Source organism: Pleurodeles waltl, chromosome 6 (assembly GCF_031143425.1).
Source record: "Pleurodeles waltl isolate 20211129_DDA chromosome 6, aPleWal1.hap1.20221129, whole genome shotgun sequence".
In the NCBI taxonomy this organism is placed as follows: domain Eukaryota; kingdom Metazoa; phylum Chordata; class Amphibia; order Caudata; family Salamandridae; genus Pleurodeles; species Pleurodeles waltl.
This window is the reverse complement of record NC_090445.1, coordinates 1,577,359,456-1,577,376,183: the sequence shown is the minus strand read 5'-3', so window position 1 is coordinate 1,577,376,183 and position 16,728 is coordinate 1,577,359,456.

Sequence of the window (16,728 nt, the reverse complement as noted above, 5' to 3'; positions counted from 1 at the left end):
ACGGCGGTGCCCAGCGGAGCGGTGCTTGAGATGAAGGGCCCAGCGGAGCGGTGCTTGAGATGAAGGGCCCAGCGGAGCGGTGCTTGACAGGAAGGGCCCAGCGGAGCGGTGCTTGAGATGAAGGGCCCAGCAGAGCGGTGCTTGAGACGGCGGTGCCCAGCGGAGCGGTGCTTGAGACGAAGGGCCCAGCGGAGCGGTGCTTGAGATGAAGGGCCCAGCGGAGCGGTGCTTGAGACGGCGGTGCCCAGCGGAGCGGTGCTTGAGATGAAGGGCCCAGCGAAGCGGTGCTTGAGATGAAGGGCCCAGCGGAGCGGTGCTTGACAGGAAGGGCCCAGCGGAGCGGTGCTTGAGATGAAGGGCCCAGCGGAGCGGTGCTTGAGATGAAGGGCCCAGCGGAGCGGTGCTTGACAGGAAGGGCCTAGCGGAGCGGTGCTTGAGATGAAGGGCCCAGCGGAGCGGTGCTTGAGACGGCGGTGCCCAGCGGTGCGGTGCTTGAGATGAAGGGCCCAGCGGAGCGGTGCTTGAGATGAAGGGCCCAGCGGAGCGGTGCTTGAGACGGCGGTGCCCAGCGGAGCGGTGTTTGAGATGAAGGGCCCAGCGGAGCGGTGCTTGAGATGAAGGGCCCAGCGGAGCGGTGCTTGACAGGAAGGGCCCAGCGGAGCGGTGCTTGACAGGAAGGGCCCAGCGGAGCGGTGCTTGAGATGAAGGGCCCAGCGGAGCGGTGCTTGAGATGAAGGTCCCAGCGGAGCGGTGCTTGAGATGAAGGGCCCAGCGGAGCGGTGCTTGACAGGAAGGGCCCAGCGGAGCGGTTCTTGTCACGGCGGGCCCCTGTTCAGCGGTTCTTGTCACGGCGGGCCCCTGTTCAGCGGTGCTTCTCACGCCGGGCCCCTGTTCAGCAGTTCTTCTCACGGCAGGGTCCGGTTCAGCGGTGCTTCTCACGGCGGGCCCCTGTTCAGCGGTTCCTGTCACGGCGGGCCCCTGTTCAGCGGTTCTTCTCACGGCGGGGTCCTGTTCAGCGGTGCTTCTCACGGCGGGCCCCTGTTCAGTGGTTCCTGTCACGGCGGTCCCCTGTTCAGCGATTCTTCTCACGGCGGGGTCCTGTTCAGCGGTGCTTCTCACGGCGGGCCCCTGTTCAGCGGTTCCTGTCACGGAGGGCCCCTGTTCAGCAGTTCTTCTCACGGCGGGCCCCTGTTCAGCGGTGCTTCTCACGGCGGGGTCCTGTTCAGCGGTGCTTCTCACGGCGCGCCCCTGTTCAGCGGTTCATGTCACGGCGGGCCCCTGTTCAGCGGTTCTTCTCGCGGCGGGCCCCTGTTCAGCGGTGCTTCTCACGGCGGGGTCCTGTTCAGCAGTGCTTCTCACGGCAGGCCCCTGTTCAGCGGTTCTTCTCACGGTGGGCCCCTGTTCAGCGGTTCTTCTCACGGCGGGCCCCTGTTCAGCGGTTCTTGTCATGGCAGGCCCCTGTTCAGCGGTGCTTCTCACGGCGGGCCCCTGTTCAGCGGTTCTTGTCACGGCGGGCCCCTGTTCAGCGGTGCTTCTCACGGCGGGGTCCTGTTCAGCGGTGCTTCTCATGGCGGGCCCCTGTTCAGCGGTTCTTGTCACGGCGGGCCCCTGTTCAGCGGTTCTTCTCACGGCGTGCCCCTGTTCAGCGGTTCTTGTCACGGCGGGCCCCTGTTCAGCGGTGCTTGTCCTGTGTTTCTAGGGAGCCAGACCTGGCCAAGACTTCCCGCTCAGTCGCCATCCGACCTTGTGGTCGCGGGGCCCTCCTGTGATGGAGTCCTGGGCCCGTGGGTGTCGTCCGTCACAACCGGAATGGGGCTGGTGGGGCCCTCCTGGGCAGCTCGCCTGCTGCCTGACTTCTCCGCCCTGCTGCCCTTGCCCTCCTTCGCTGAAGCTCTGTGGCCCTTGCCTCCCTTTGATGATGTGGCAGGTGACGGGGCAAGGCTACTGTCCTTGGTGGCAGCCGTCTCAGGCTTGTCGCGCCGGCCCTTATTTTTTTTTGTCCTCTTCCCAGGGGGTGGGCTGGCTGTCCCCTTGCTGCTGGCCGATGTTCCTGCCCTAGGAGCTGGTGGACTCCAATAGCCCTGCACTATGGTCATAGTAGATGCAGGGCTGGTGGTGGCTGAGGTGCTTTTTTTACTCTTACCAGATGGAGGGGGTGGGTCAGTGATTGGAACGAGCTCAAGGTTGGAAAGGAACTGCACTTGGGAAGGACAGGGACGGGTAGGTGTAGTGGGTATGGGAGTGGAGGAAGAGGATGTGGTTGTAGGAGAGTCAAGTGTGCTGTCTTTGGGTGCAGGTGTTTGTGACAGAGGCTGTCGTGAGGTGGATGGCTGTTGGGTGGGTGGCTGCCTGCATTTGTGTGGTTTGGAATAGGGGGTGACAGACACACTGGGAGAGGACACAGGGGACGTGTAAATGGCAGTGGGGGTGGTGACTGCACGTGTGCGGACTGTAATTGAGGGTGTGCTGGTGATGGAAGTACTGGCTGATGGTGGTGTGCATGCAGGTGTGAGTGGAGACGTCACAGGGAGGGAGGAGGGAGATGAGGAGGTGGGGGACACAGAGGTGGTAGTGACTGTTGGCATGTCTGCATCTGGATGTTGCTTGGGTGACTGCTTGTGGGATCTGTGGTGCTTATGTCTGGATGAGCTGCCCTTTGGTGTAGAGGTGTGTGCAGGCTGGTCTGATGGTGTGGATGGGATAGGCAGAGGAACAGGAGACTGGGACTGGGTGGAGGGAGTCAGAAGAGGGAGGCTGGAGACAGGGACAATGGCTGCCGCCAGTGCTGAGGCCAGAGCGTTGAACGATCGCTGATGGGCAGCCTGACCCAAATGAATGCCCTCCAGGTATGCATTGCTCCGATGCACCTCCCTTTCTACACCCTGGATGGCATTCAAAAGGGTAGACTGCCCAACAATGAGCGTCCGCAGGAGGTCAATGACCTCCTCACTGAGGGCAGCAGGGGTAACTGGGGCAGGGCCTGAGGTGCCTGGGGCGAAGGAGATGCCCGGCTTCCTGGCCGAGCGGGCACGGGGCAAAGGCTGAGGGGCTGCTGGGAGGGCGGGGCTGGTGTGCTGGGTGGCGGCTGTACCTGTTGTGGCGGTGGGCACGGATGTTGCCGCCACCGCAAGGGAGCTCCCTTCCGAGGACGTGTCGGTGTCGCTTACGTCTCCACGGGTCCCCGTTGTGGAGCTCCACTCGCCCTCCGTCTCACTGGTGTACTCGGAGTCTGTTGCATGTCCCTCCGGGGCCATGTGAGATGCAGCTCCCTCGTGCGCCGATGCCACTTCTCCTCCGCCTGATGATGCTATTGCACACATGAACAGGAAGACAAAGAAAATGGGTGGGGGGGGAGAAATGAAGACAGGTTGAGTGCATGCATTGGCAACACCGTTGTCGTAGAGGACAGACACAGAAGCCCCCTGCACTAGGCCACGCAATCGGGGTACACTACTCAGTTATTGTGACTAGGCCTACAGGTCTATGGACGACAAATGCACACATGGGTGAGGCCGGACCATGGAAAGCTGTACTTGGCACCCTACAGAGGTGGGGGGCGGGGGCACAGGGCCATGCCTAACGGAGGGGCCTAGCCTACAGAATGCGCCCTGGCCTAGAGATAGCCACAGCCCTCCTCCTCCACCCAGACACCTTCACTGCGTGCAAAGATAGCGGAATGTGCTGTTACTCACCTCCTTGTGTCTGCTGTGATGTCCTCACGCGCCCATCCAAATCAGGGTAGGCCACCGCCAGGATCCGGGACATCAGGGGGCTCAATTGGCGGCTGGCACCCCTCCTACGTTGGGAGGCCATCCCCAGCAGAGACTCGGCAGTGGGTGCCCCGTCTGTTGTGGACCCCCCAGGGCCCGGACGTCCTTGGCGATGGCACGCCAAATGTCGATCTTCTGATGGGCGCTGACCTATGTGACATGTACAGGGTGGTAAAGGAAATCTCATTACTTTTCTGCCTGGTCAATGTGAGTGGCCCCCCCCTCCCCAACCTTGCCATGTGGCACATGCTCTCATCTTTCGTGCATTGCACTCCTCATTCGCTCCACTCCCCACCATCTTACATACACCCCACTCAACACAGGCATAGCCCATTCAACGTGCACCCTGTGTACTAACCTGTTGGTCTGGGGGACCGTAGAGTAGCGCATACTGGGGGAGGACCCCATCAACAAGTTTCTCCAATTCTTCAGAAGTGAAGGCAGGGGCCCTTTCCCCAGTCGCAGCAGCCATTGTATCTCCCAGACCGAGGTCACAGCAGCACTTGCAGTATCGGTCCTCTCTTGTGGATGATCAGGTCTCGAGTGATTAATCAGATAGAAAATGGCGGTCACGCCCATGGCGGTGCGTACCGCCGCGGTGCGTACCGCGACCGCAGGCCACATCCTCATTGGCTACTGAAGCCCATAGGGTGCAATGTTAACCAATGCGGCTTAGCACTGCGGTCTTCGACCGCCTACCGCCACGGTGTGCCACGCCAGCGCATTGACCTCACATCCCACTGTCACACTTCACAGGTCAGGCAGCCGCCATTTCAAGGGCCCACATGGCTGAATTTCTACTGCGTCACACAGGCCTAGGCCTTGCATTGCCACTCATACAAGCCTTTCAATGCATAGCGATTCGTGTACTGTGCAAGCTGTGTGAACGAACCTGTGGGTTGCTTGACTCTGTGCTCCATGTTGTCCTTCCTAGGCACCGTCCGCTGGGACTTGCGAGGAGAAGGGTGAATCCTCCCGTGTACCGACCGCTGGTGGACCTGTCGACAATGGAAGAACGACATATCATACTTACATACAGGCTTGACAGAGCAACTATACATGAACTATGTGCCCAGCTGGAGCCAGACCTGATGTCCCCCATCCGCCAACCCACAGGGATTCCCCCTCTGGTGCAGGTTCTGTCAGTACTCCATTTTTTGGCAAGTGGGTCTTTTCAGACAACAGTGGCCATATCATCTGGGATGTCTCACCCAATGTTTTCTAAGGTTTTGTCCAGAGTGTTGTCTGCCCTGATGAAATACATGCGGAGCTACATTATTTTCCCTGAGGTGGGCGATTTGGCTACAGTGAAGGGTGATTTCTATGCCCTTGGACATATCCCCAACATCATTGGTGCCATTGATGGGACCCATGTGGCTTTGGTTCCCCCCAAAGAAAGTGAGCAGGTGTACAGAAACAGAAAAAGTTATCATTCGATGAATGTCCAGGTGGTCTGCTTGGCTGACCAGTACATCTCCCATGTAAATGCCAAGTTCCCTGGGTCAGTGCATGACGCGTATGTCATGCGAAATAGCAGCATCCCTTATGTGATGGAACAGCTACAGAGACACCGTGTGTGGCTAATTGGTGACTCTGGTTACCCCAACCTGTCGTGGCTACTGACCCCAGTGAGGAATCCCCGGACCAGGGCTGAGGAACGGTACAATGAGGCCCATGGGCGAACTAGGAGGATCATAGAAAGGACCTTCGGGCTCCTGAAGGCCAGGTTTAGGTGCCTGCATATGACAGGGGGATCCCTAATGTACTCACCAAAGAAGGTGTGCCATATCATTGTGGCCTGCTGTATGCTTCACAATCTTGCTTTGCGACGCCAGGTGCCTTTTCTGCAGGAGGATGGTCCAGATGGTGGTGTTGTAGCAGCTGTGGAGCCTGTGGAGAGTGAAGAGGAGGAAGACGGCGGGGACGACACGGACAACAGGGATACAGTCATACAACAATATTTTCAGTAGCACACAGGTAAGAATCACCCACGCCATTTTACATTTACTTAAGGCCTCATGCGTCTCCACTGTCTGTGTTTCCCCCCAGTTCCTGTTAACTGATTTGTGGCTTTCCTTTCCCTTTTCAGAGCTGTATGACCCACTGCGTGACTTCTGCTTTGTTTGCCCATGGACTAAAGCTTATTGAAATTGGTATGTTGTCATCACAAAGTAACTGGACATTATTGCACTGTTATGTGTAATACAGTTGTTAAGAATACAAGCAGACTCCTGTTATTTTAAGTGCAATAAGTGATTTATTTTAAGTGCTACATATAGGTACATGATTGTAAAACGGTGATGGGTGGGGGTGGAGTAATGTACATGGCAGAGTCCAGTTCTCAGTCGCACAGGTGCATTGTCCATATGCCTGTGGAAGGATGGAGCAGGGGCAGTTAAAGGTTGGACAGGGTGACAATGTGGGACAGTGGGATGACATCAGGGGGTATCTTAGGCTGGCGGGGGTCTTGCAATCCTACTCTGTCTTCTTGTGAGATCTCAGGTTCCGCTTGCGGGGTGGTTCTTCTTCTGCAGGAGATGGGGTTCTGGTGGCCTGTTGTTGTGTGGGGGCCTCCTGTCCACTAGAGCCAGCGGAGGTGGTAGGCTGTTCCTGGCCTGGGCTAGTGACAGGGGCCCTTTGGGGTGCCACATGGTCCCGCAATGTGGTGACTATCTGGTTAAGGGCCACGACGATGGTCCCCATTGCGGAACCGATGTTCCTCAGTTCCTCTCTGAACCCCATGTACCGTTCCTCCTGCAGTGCCTGGATCTCCTGGAACCTGGCCAGTACCGTCGCCATCGTCTCCTGGGAGTGGTGGTAAGCTCCCATGATGGAGGAGAGGGCCTCTTGGAGAGTCGGTTCCCTGGGCCTGTCCCCCCCTGTCGCACAGCAGCCCTCCCAGTTCCCCTGTGTTCCTGGGCCTCTGTCCCCTGGACGGTGTGCCCACTACCACTGCCCCCAGGTCCCTGTTGTTGTTGGGGTGGTGGGTCAACCTGGGTGCCCTGTAGTGGTGGACACACCGCTGATCGACGTGTCCTGGAGACAGAGGCATGGGCCCGCTGGGTGGGAGCTGTGCTGGTGTTCCCAGAGGGGGTTGGGTCTGGTGTAGCCTGTGGCTGTCTGTGGGGAACCGACTGTCCAGAGGTCCCCGATGGGCCGGGCTGGTCATCTGGGTCCAGGGAGACAGAGCTGCTGTCATCGCTGGGGGCCTCTTCGGGGGGTGGGATGGACATCTCTGTACCCTCCGTGGCGGTGTGGTGGTGTTTGGGTCCTGTAGGGGTATAAAGGTATGGTTATTGCTTCTGTGTGTGGCATTTTGTGTGATGGGTGGGTGTCCGTGTACCCAAGTGCAGGCATTCCCTTGTGGGGGCTTTTGTGAGGGTGGCTTGTGCGGGTGATGTGTGTGTGCAGTGGGCATGCTTTGGTGATGGGTGTCCATGCTTTGTGGTCGCATGCAGGGCTTGGTGTTGGGATGGGTGGGTTGTGATGGTGAGCCATTTGCAAGGAGTTGGTGTGATGGGGGTGGGGGTGAGGGTGGGGGTATGATTTGGCATGCAGGTGGGGTGGGGGTGGGAAGCAGTATTGCAGATTTGACTTACCAGAGTCCATTCCTCTGCCTACTCCTGCGAGGCCCTCAGGATGCAGGATGTGCAAGACTTCCTCCTCCCATGCTGTGAATTCTGGGGGAGTAGGTGGGGGTCCACCGCCAGTCTTCTGCACCGCAATGTTGTGCCTTGATACCATGGAACGCACCTTCCCCTGTAGGTCGTTCCAGCGCTTCCTTATGTCATCCCGATTGCGTGGATGCTGTCCCACCGCGTTGACCCTGTCCACTATCCTTTGCCATAGCTCCATCTTCCTGGCAATTGTGGTGTGCTGCACCTGTGCCCCGAAGAGCTGGGGCTCTACACAGACTATTTCCTCCACCATGACCCTGAGTTCTGCGTCAGTGAACCTGGGGTGTCTTTGGGGTGCCATGGGGTGGTGTGGATGAGGTGTGGGGTGGCGTTTATGGTGATGAGTGTGGTGCGTGTGGTGGTGTGTGGTGTTTGGTGCGTGGATTCTGTGTGGGTGATGGTGTTGTGTGCCTCTGTGTTGTGGGATTGTCTATTCTGTGCTATCTCTCTAGCCTTCGTCAATAATTTCGGGTTGTAGGGGTTTGTGGGTGATGTGGGTGTGTGTTTTATATTGTGTTGGGTGTGTGGGAGTGGTGTTAGTATGTGTATCAGGTGTGTGTGTTTCAAACTGACCAATGTGGCTGAGTTTTCTATGTGTGTGTGTATTTTGACCGCGGCGGTGTGTACCGCCAATGGAATACCGCGGTTGAAAGACCGCTGCGGGGATTTGTGGGTCGGAATGGAATGGGCGTATTTCTGTTGCCGTGACGGTGGAGGTTTGGTCATCGTCATTTTTTCGCTGACCTTTGGTGTGGCGGACTTTTGTGGATCTCGGGTTTTTGGCGGTTTGCCAGTTGCGGGTCAGAATGACCGTGGCGGTTTACCGCGGCCGCGGCGGTGTTCTGGCGGTCTTCTGACCGGCGGTAAGCGCCTTTTACCGCCGAGGTCAGAATGACCCCCCAAGTGTGAGCCCCTCTTGGAGTAACAAACCCATGAACTAACACAGTTTTTCTATACACTCAAGTTTTGAATAAGGGACTGAATGGATTGTCTGTGGGAGAAGGTTGAAAAAATAAAACGGGTGTACACCAAACAATAAAATACTGCCTTCACCCAGGGAATCTCTCTACAACAAAGCAAGGGCGATCACTATCTTAAGAATAGAGAGGAGGGGACTTGGGATGTCTATCCAGAAGAGACTAGAGTTTGGCTGACCTACACTTAGGGCTATATTTATGGCAAAGTGCCACAGCACAGCATAGCTGCACTGCACTGCGTCACTGGAAAAGGGTAGGAATGCACCATATTTAAGGCATGCGGGCATTCCTGTCATTTCCGCCTGCACTGGCGCACAATGGGCTGCCTAGCGCCCAATGCAGGCACCTTGCACCATGATAAAAGTGAGCCTATCTTGCATGCAGGATTGTTCTTGTGTAGGAAGGGGTACCTTTCAGCACAAAAACAGTCCTTAGAGTCATATTCCTCTGTCTGTGTGTCCTGCAAAATGCAGCACACATAGAAGAAGTAGTGATGAGAAATAAAGATATTTATCCTTGATACGTCTCTCATGGGGAGGCGTATCTTTTTGGTGGATTCCCAGGTTAACCAGCTTTGTTAAATCTGAGAATGCATCAAAACCATGGGAGTTACGTGGAAACGCAAACACCAATAAACACCTCCCTTTCGCAGAGTAATGCAACACAATGATTTGTGCTGTGTTGCATTGCTCCAGATTTTTGAAGCCCTTCAAATCCATGTAAAATGGCTTTCCATGACCTCAAAAATCTGTCTTAGAGGTTTGAGTATGCAAGTACTATGTTGGGTGGTGCACGCATGACACAAAGCTCTCATAAATATGACCCTTAGAGCTGGAACAGGTGTGGTCACAGAGTTAGAGAACAGTCAATGAAAAATTAAACATGGAATAATATCCAGGTCAAAAACAAAAACTAGCCTGGTAGAACAGCTGCAACATATAAATCCATATCTTCATCCTATCATCCAGTCTCTGGCTTTTAAGGCCAGAAGCTTAGCTACTAGAACAAAGCCCAAGGAACCAAACCATTTAGTGAAGAACCCAAACAGAGCCGAATAGCCCTTAACTACAGATCCGATCTTGAAAGACCATGCAACGTATTCCATAGTATTGTCATGTGCAATAAATACCACCTATACTTGTAAACTCACGGGCAGAGTGCTTTAAATAAGGACAGCTGCAATGCACAAGCACCTAAGATTAGTTATATTAGAAAATACTCAGGATTGGTCACAAGACAGCAGTAAAATAATTCCAGAGAGGATGTTACAAAATTTATTTTTCAGTCAACAAGCAGGCCAAAAACTGCCTGGTAACGGAGTCTAGCCATATACTCTGCCCCTTTATTAGATTGTAAATATCCATGCCCATGGAGCAGCCACCGGACCTGTCCATGCTCAACTGGTGTCTATAAAGTCATGAACAAATTCAAAAACTGCAATGGTCCAGCAGAGTTGTGTCCCCCATCAAAACAGTTTCATGTCAATTGATTTACAATTATTATGTATATGCACTTAAAAGGCTTGCATTCCATAATGATCTGAATTAATAATGATGGATAATGGATGGAAGAGCAGCCATTTTTCCTTCCAATTTGGCCACCTTTATGGTTGTCAAGGTGCAAGGTAGCAGCCTCATTTAATGACCCACATTTGAGAAGGAGGCTTGCAGAGAAACAATCAGGTCTACCATAATACTTCGAACCACATGGGATCCCATGCTGGAGACTTATATGCTATTAATACTTGTTTCCTCACTCCATTCATGTGCAAACAACGTCATCAAACATGCAGTACTCATCGTCCCCAGATGAACGCAAGAGAGGTCTGCTTCAAAGAGAATCCTTTGTTTCTGAGTCATCTCTACTTCTTGGAAGGGTTATGCTCTGCAAACATGATTTGAAGTAACATAAAGTAAAATCCTGAGTGTTGTAGGTTCACAAAGGGCCCTATCTCCGGGGCAGAAGTCACAGTTGGCAGATAAGTGCAGTGGCCAGGAATCAAGGTGGGTCAGCCAGCTCCGCGCGGCCAATACGAAGGAGGCTCGTATTGAGCTCATCTCCATTTGGTGAAGCATGCTGTTGAACTTCATATGCCATCGCTAAGGTGCCCAAATGGTGTTCAGGAGTCTCTTCATCCTCCACTGGGAAGCTGTTAATAACCAGGCGGTGGTGGTGGCAGAAAGCGAGGAGTCTCATTTTTACCCAGTCTCTGGAGCTCCGTGGATGTATTCTCAACTCCATAAAAGATCCGACAGTGGACCCAAGTCTAGTAATTCTGAAATATAACTGTGGTGATCCCTCTCATTATTCAATAATAATATACTTAGCACCTAAAATTATTACAATAACTGCAATATGTTAACTCAATTAAAACAATATTTAAAAAACGGATATTATATTTTATTATATTTTTTAAATCAATATTATATACATAAAAAATAAATTCTTACCTTCTATAGTTTGTCACTTGATTTTTTTTGTGGTGATGGTGTTTTTGACATGGTATTCATGTTACACAATATTTTTGAATCAATATTTTTGTAATTCAGCCATGCAGCAGGTAGGCATGCATTGATAATCAGGAGAAAAGAGCACCTGGCCCTCAGAGCTTTTCAAGCATTAGGCAATTCCATGTAATCCGGTCGTGGACTTTTGTTTATCAACCAAATGTGTGCAAGGAGTTGTAGTCCTCTTATATATTGACTAAACCAATTGGACTAAAATCCTGCAAACTGGACTAGTCTATACATTTGATGAGCACATTGATTCTGGCTACGTTACAGTTAGAGGCCTTTTTTATGTGAGAAACACCCCCTCATCTGCCAGAAAAATGAACGGTACTCGTGTCTGTATATTGCAATATTTTCCTAAACAGTCTCCTTAGAAACACTATACACAGATGTCAGCCATCTTGCCAAACATTGCCCTGAAAGAGAGATGAATAGTTTGCTCCTGGATGGCATTGGAGCGGTTGACAACAAACGTTTTTTTTTAGCAAATAATTTGCTGTGTTTTTGTGGATCAACAATCACTAGAGTCGTTTACCTCCCTTAACGTGTGTTTCTCACAGTAAGCCTGGTTTTTAGTGTGCAACAACTTTCAGTATATGCATTGCAGTGGTGCTGGAACAATTTTCAGAGTGGGGGTGCTGCCATGAACGTTAGATCAATGAAGTCAGAGGAATTGTGAAAAATGCAAGCATCACACAAAGAATAAGTATAGTAAATGAGTCAAGCCCATTAGACAAGGGTGGTAAGAATGTGGTATTTAGCTGGTGGTGAATTTTGGAGCATACTGTTTCCTATCTATTACCTTTACAGACAGCACATTTTCTACTGAAATCACCAGAATATTTGCACAAATGTAGTTCTACTGGTAAACTATAGCACACAATGGTGGTCATTCTGACCCTGGCGGTCTTTGACCGCCAGGGCGGAGGACCGCGGGAGCACCGCCGACAGGCCGGCGGTGCTCCAATGGGGATTCCGACCGCGGCGGTAAAGCCGCGGTCGGACCGGCACCACTGGCGGGGTCCCGCCAGTGTACCGCGGCCCCATTGAATCCTCCGCGGCGGCGCAGCTTGCTGCACCGCCGCGGGGATTCCGACCCCCCCTACCGCCATCCAGATCCCGGCGGTCGGACCGCCGAGATCCGGATGGCGGTAGGGGGGGTCGCGGGGCCCCTGGGGGCCCCTGCAGTGCCCATGCCACTGGCATGGGCATTGCAGGGGCCCCCGTAAGAGGGCCCCTACATGTATTTCACTGTCTGCTGCGCAGACAGTGAAATACGCGACGGGTGCAACTGCACCCGTCGCACAGCTTCCACTCCGCCGGCTCGATTCCGAGCCGGCTTCATCGTGGAAGCCTCTTTCCCGCTGGGCTGGCTGGCGGTCTGAAGGCGACCGCCCGCCAGCCCAGCGGGAAAGTCAGAATTACCGCCGCGGTCTTTCGACCGCGGAACGGTAACCTGACGGCGGGACTTTGGCGGGCGGCCTCCGCCGCCCGCCAAGGTCAGAATGAGGGCCAATGTGTGAAAATCGGGGTTCAGCATATATCTATTATTTATTATTTTCACACCAACAAATAAAGGGGTTCATTATGACCCCGGAGGTCAGAGCAAATGTGGAGGTAGTACCGCCAACAGGCTGTCGGTACTTACCGCGACTTTATGACATTCGCGGGTTGGCTGAAGCCAACCCACCAATGTACCACTCCGACCACCATGGCGGTAGCAGCCGCCGGGCTGGAGATAAGAATCTCCAGCCGGGCAGCCGCCATTGTGCCGCCTGGGGTATTATGACCCTGCCTACTGCCATGATTTTTGTGGCATTCGTAACGCCACGAAAACCATGGAGGTAGGCCCTATCAGTGACAGGGAATTCCTTCCATGTCACTGATAGGAGGCCCCCTACCCTCCAAACCTCTACAGACACCCCCCACTCCTCCCTACATCCACACCCCCATTCACACACACATGCAGACACACACTTATCCACACATACATACATGCATTAATTCATGCATTCACCCACACATCCGCACACACATCAAAAGGTACATGCAGAAACGCATTCACATTTCCATACATACACTCACTCACACACATTCATACACGCACTCACACACATTCATACATGCACGCAAACAACACTAAACACACACTCGCATTCACGCACACACACACCCCCACACACACACAACATCCCCCACCCCCCTCCCCGGTCAGAGACCCAACTTACTTGGATCCAGGGGGTCTTCCGGCAGGGGACGGGATGGGGCACTGCTACCGTCAGTAGCGCCCGCCAGCAGAACACCGCCAGGCCGTATTATTTCTCATAATATGGCCTGGCGGCGGTTTACTGGCGTGGCGCTGCTGATGGTAGCAGCGCCACCTTGCCGCCATCTGCCAGTATGGCCACAGCCGGATTTCCGCCCTTCTTGTGGCGGAAATCTGGCTGTGGTCATATTATGGCGGACGAATGGTAGCCGCGGCGACGGTCTTTTGGCGGCCATCGCCACAGCTGTAAGCGGTTTTTACCGCCATTGTCAAAATGAGGGCCAAGGTGTCTTGAATTGTTTTGATACTAATAAGATATTTGTTTTCATCAAATGTCAAAATGATTTAAAAAAATGCTTCATAGATGCTTTCCTAACTGCTGATATAGTTTGAAATATTTGGACCAGTCATTTACAGGTATCTAAATTTTATTCTGTGTTAGAAAAAGCTGACAGCCTTTCCGTTCACACTGTCAGCACTCCAGAAAGATTATCACAAAGTTCACCTTACAAAGTGCACTAACTTTGCAGATAGAGAAAAAAAGTAAACACCCATCTCCATGTTAAAAGTATAACCAGCAATTTGTCAGAAGACATTGCCTGACATTTGACCTCTGTCTTTGAATACGCCACAAATGTGTCAAGATATAAACAAGATTTAAAGGCATCTTTTATTACTCATTCACCTTCAGAACTCCAGCACTCTTATTCTGGGGGTCCTGCCACATTCCCAGCATCCCTACTTCCAGCGCCTATGATACATTACCACTAAAGTGAAATCCCTCACCATTGTTTCCAAAATTAGAGATTTACAGGCTGATTTATATATTGGGGTAAGCATACTCTGTTGCAATGGTGACGAAGTATCCCTACTACCAATATAATCGGCCACTCACCAAATGTATATGCGGGCAGACCATAGTTTGCCAATAGTGGAGACTACACCATCTCTGACATGGCTAAACATTTTCAGCGGCCCGATGGAGTAAGGGCTGATGGAGAAACGGCTTAATGTCCGCCTGATCAATTTAGATGGGCGAACATATACGAAAATCTGGCAGTAAGGGGCAGTAAAAAAACTACAAATGTCCCCATCACCATGGGAGGTAACTTCCATGTTGAGGGGGCCATTTTTTATTTTCAAAAAGAAAATCCCCCCCCGGGAATTTTCTTTTTAAAAATGATAAAAAATAAGTTTGACCAATGACGCTGTCATCTTGAAGGAGCCGTCTGCCAAACTTAACAAAGCATTGAAATGAACCACTGTGACAGCAGTTCCTACCAATGCTTGAAAAATGACTGCTGGCGTGGTGGTCATTTCTAAATCTGGCGGGTGGTGACTGTTTCAGGGCAACAGCGTAATTTACTACGTCACCCTGCCAGACTTATCCTTCTCCCACAAAAGCATAAATCACCTCTTTATCTCTGCACTTTACATCGTGGTAATTCAAAGAAGACAGAAACATGGTGGTCCATAGCAGGACAACAAAATCACTGATGAAGACTCAAAAAATGGAGCAAGCATATACACACATAATTAACCTGGGGAAAAAATGAAGCACTAAAATATAAGCATTGGCAGAGTTAATAGGTCTCGACTTGTAGATCTATGGACTTTAGCAAAACAAAATTATGATGGACGGAGTGCTGACAATGCAAACACTCACCCCCAGTCACAGATCTGGGTTTAATCCATCGTTTTTTTGCTGCCCATGCCATTCCAGTTTGGACCCAGCCATATGCAAATCAGTCTTGACCCTGTTCCCTATGGGAACAGTCCAGCCCGAACTGCCAGGCCAGGTCTTCCCTGGACTGGAAACAAGCATCCTGGGACCGGTTTCGGGGTTTCACCCCTCATCAGCCAGGCTAGCTTGAATCCAGTGGCATGGGAAGCACGGGACCCACGTCTGGGCATACCCTTCCCACTTAGGGTGACATTAGCAAAACAAAATTATGATGGACGGAGTGCTGACAATGCAAACACTCACCCCCAGTCACAGATCTGGGTTTAATCCATCGTTTTTTTGCTGCCCATGCCATTCCAGTTTGGACCCAGCCATATGCAAATCAGTCTTGACCCTGTTCCCTATGGGAACAGTCCAGCCCGAACTGCCAGGCCAGGTCTTCCCTGGACTGGAAACAAGCATCCTGGGACCGGTTTCGGGGTTTCACCCCTCATCAGCCAGGCTAGCTTGAATCCAGTGGCATGGGAAGCACGGGACCCACGTCTGGGCATACCCTTGACTTTGCCAATAATTTATGCTGGCAAAAAAAAATATGAAGACGTGGCTGCTACTATCAGCATCTTTCTGCTGTGCGCACATGCATGATTACATAAACGTCTGCATGTGGACACCAGTGAAATGATGTGGGCTCCATTTTCTTTTCTTTTTTATTTATCTGTCAAAGCTGGCAGACACCACTTGGAACGGTATATTAACATATATATATTTAAATGTGCAGTGGACTGGCAGCAACTAGCAGCCACAATGCTTTCAAAAAACAGAAAATGAAAATGGGCAGGCAGGTGAAGGGGAAGCAATGGGCAGGGGAATATTTAAAGGGGGCAGCACACAAGAAAGAGCAACAAACACGCACTTTATTTAAGTGCTTAATGAAAAAGAAAAAAAGTAGTTCCTAAAATTTGAGCTGTGGAAGAATACAATTCAGCAGATTAAAATAAAATGATGTTAAAGAGGCTATGCTTGAAGAGATGGGCTAACACAAGAAAAGGAATGCAGACCATCGAATAAGAAGCAATGAAATGAGAGTGACAATACAAGCACCCCTTGTAAGCAATGATAAGCAATGAGTGGGCTCTAAGCCCCCTGTAAGGTTTTGGTATGGTCCACAGTCTGTGACACATAGTCAGAAGCCTGACAATATATACAAGCAGCAGGCTGGAGGATGTGAGGCCGAGTATCTCCAAGAGTAACCTCCAGCTGAGACAGCACATCCAAATGCCAATTAATGCCTGAAGGCTTTGAATTTATTAAGCCGTGTGCTATATTAAACATTTTTGTGGCATACTCCTTATCCCAGGTGCCTTCAAAGTTTCCTATGCCAGTCCATCCCGTTACTCTGAATCCCCACCCCCGCCCCCGCTGCAGAACCTCATGCTTTGACGGTAAGGAGAACGTGGGTCAGAGGAGAGTACAAGCTTACGAGGCTTGGCCTTGCATGCCAACAAGGTAGAAATGCCTGAGGGGGCGGTGCTACGCTAAAGTCAAAGAGCACATTTGACATTTTGATGCAGTTCATTTTCCTTTACTTAAATACTTCTTTGAAAGCGACGTTACGCACACAAGGGCACACAGTCGTATGTGTGAATCCTCCCGTTCCCGTCCTAATGTGAGCGGTGTACAAAAAAGTTAGCAGTTTTCATAACTGACTTTTTTTTTAGTTCCACAGTTCATATATTCCTCCGGATGATAGAATTCTGACGAGGGTTTCAAGGAATTAATGGAGATCTTCATTTGACTGCAGCAAGAAACCACTGTGCGCTGTCAGAATGTGCCTAGCCAGCGGA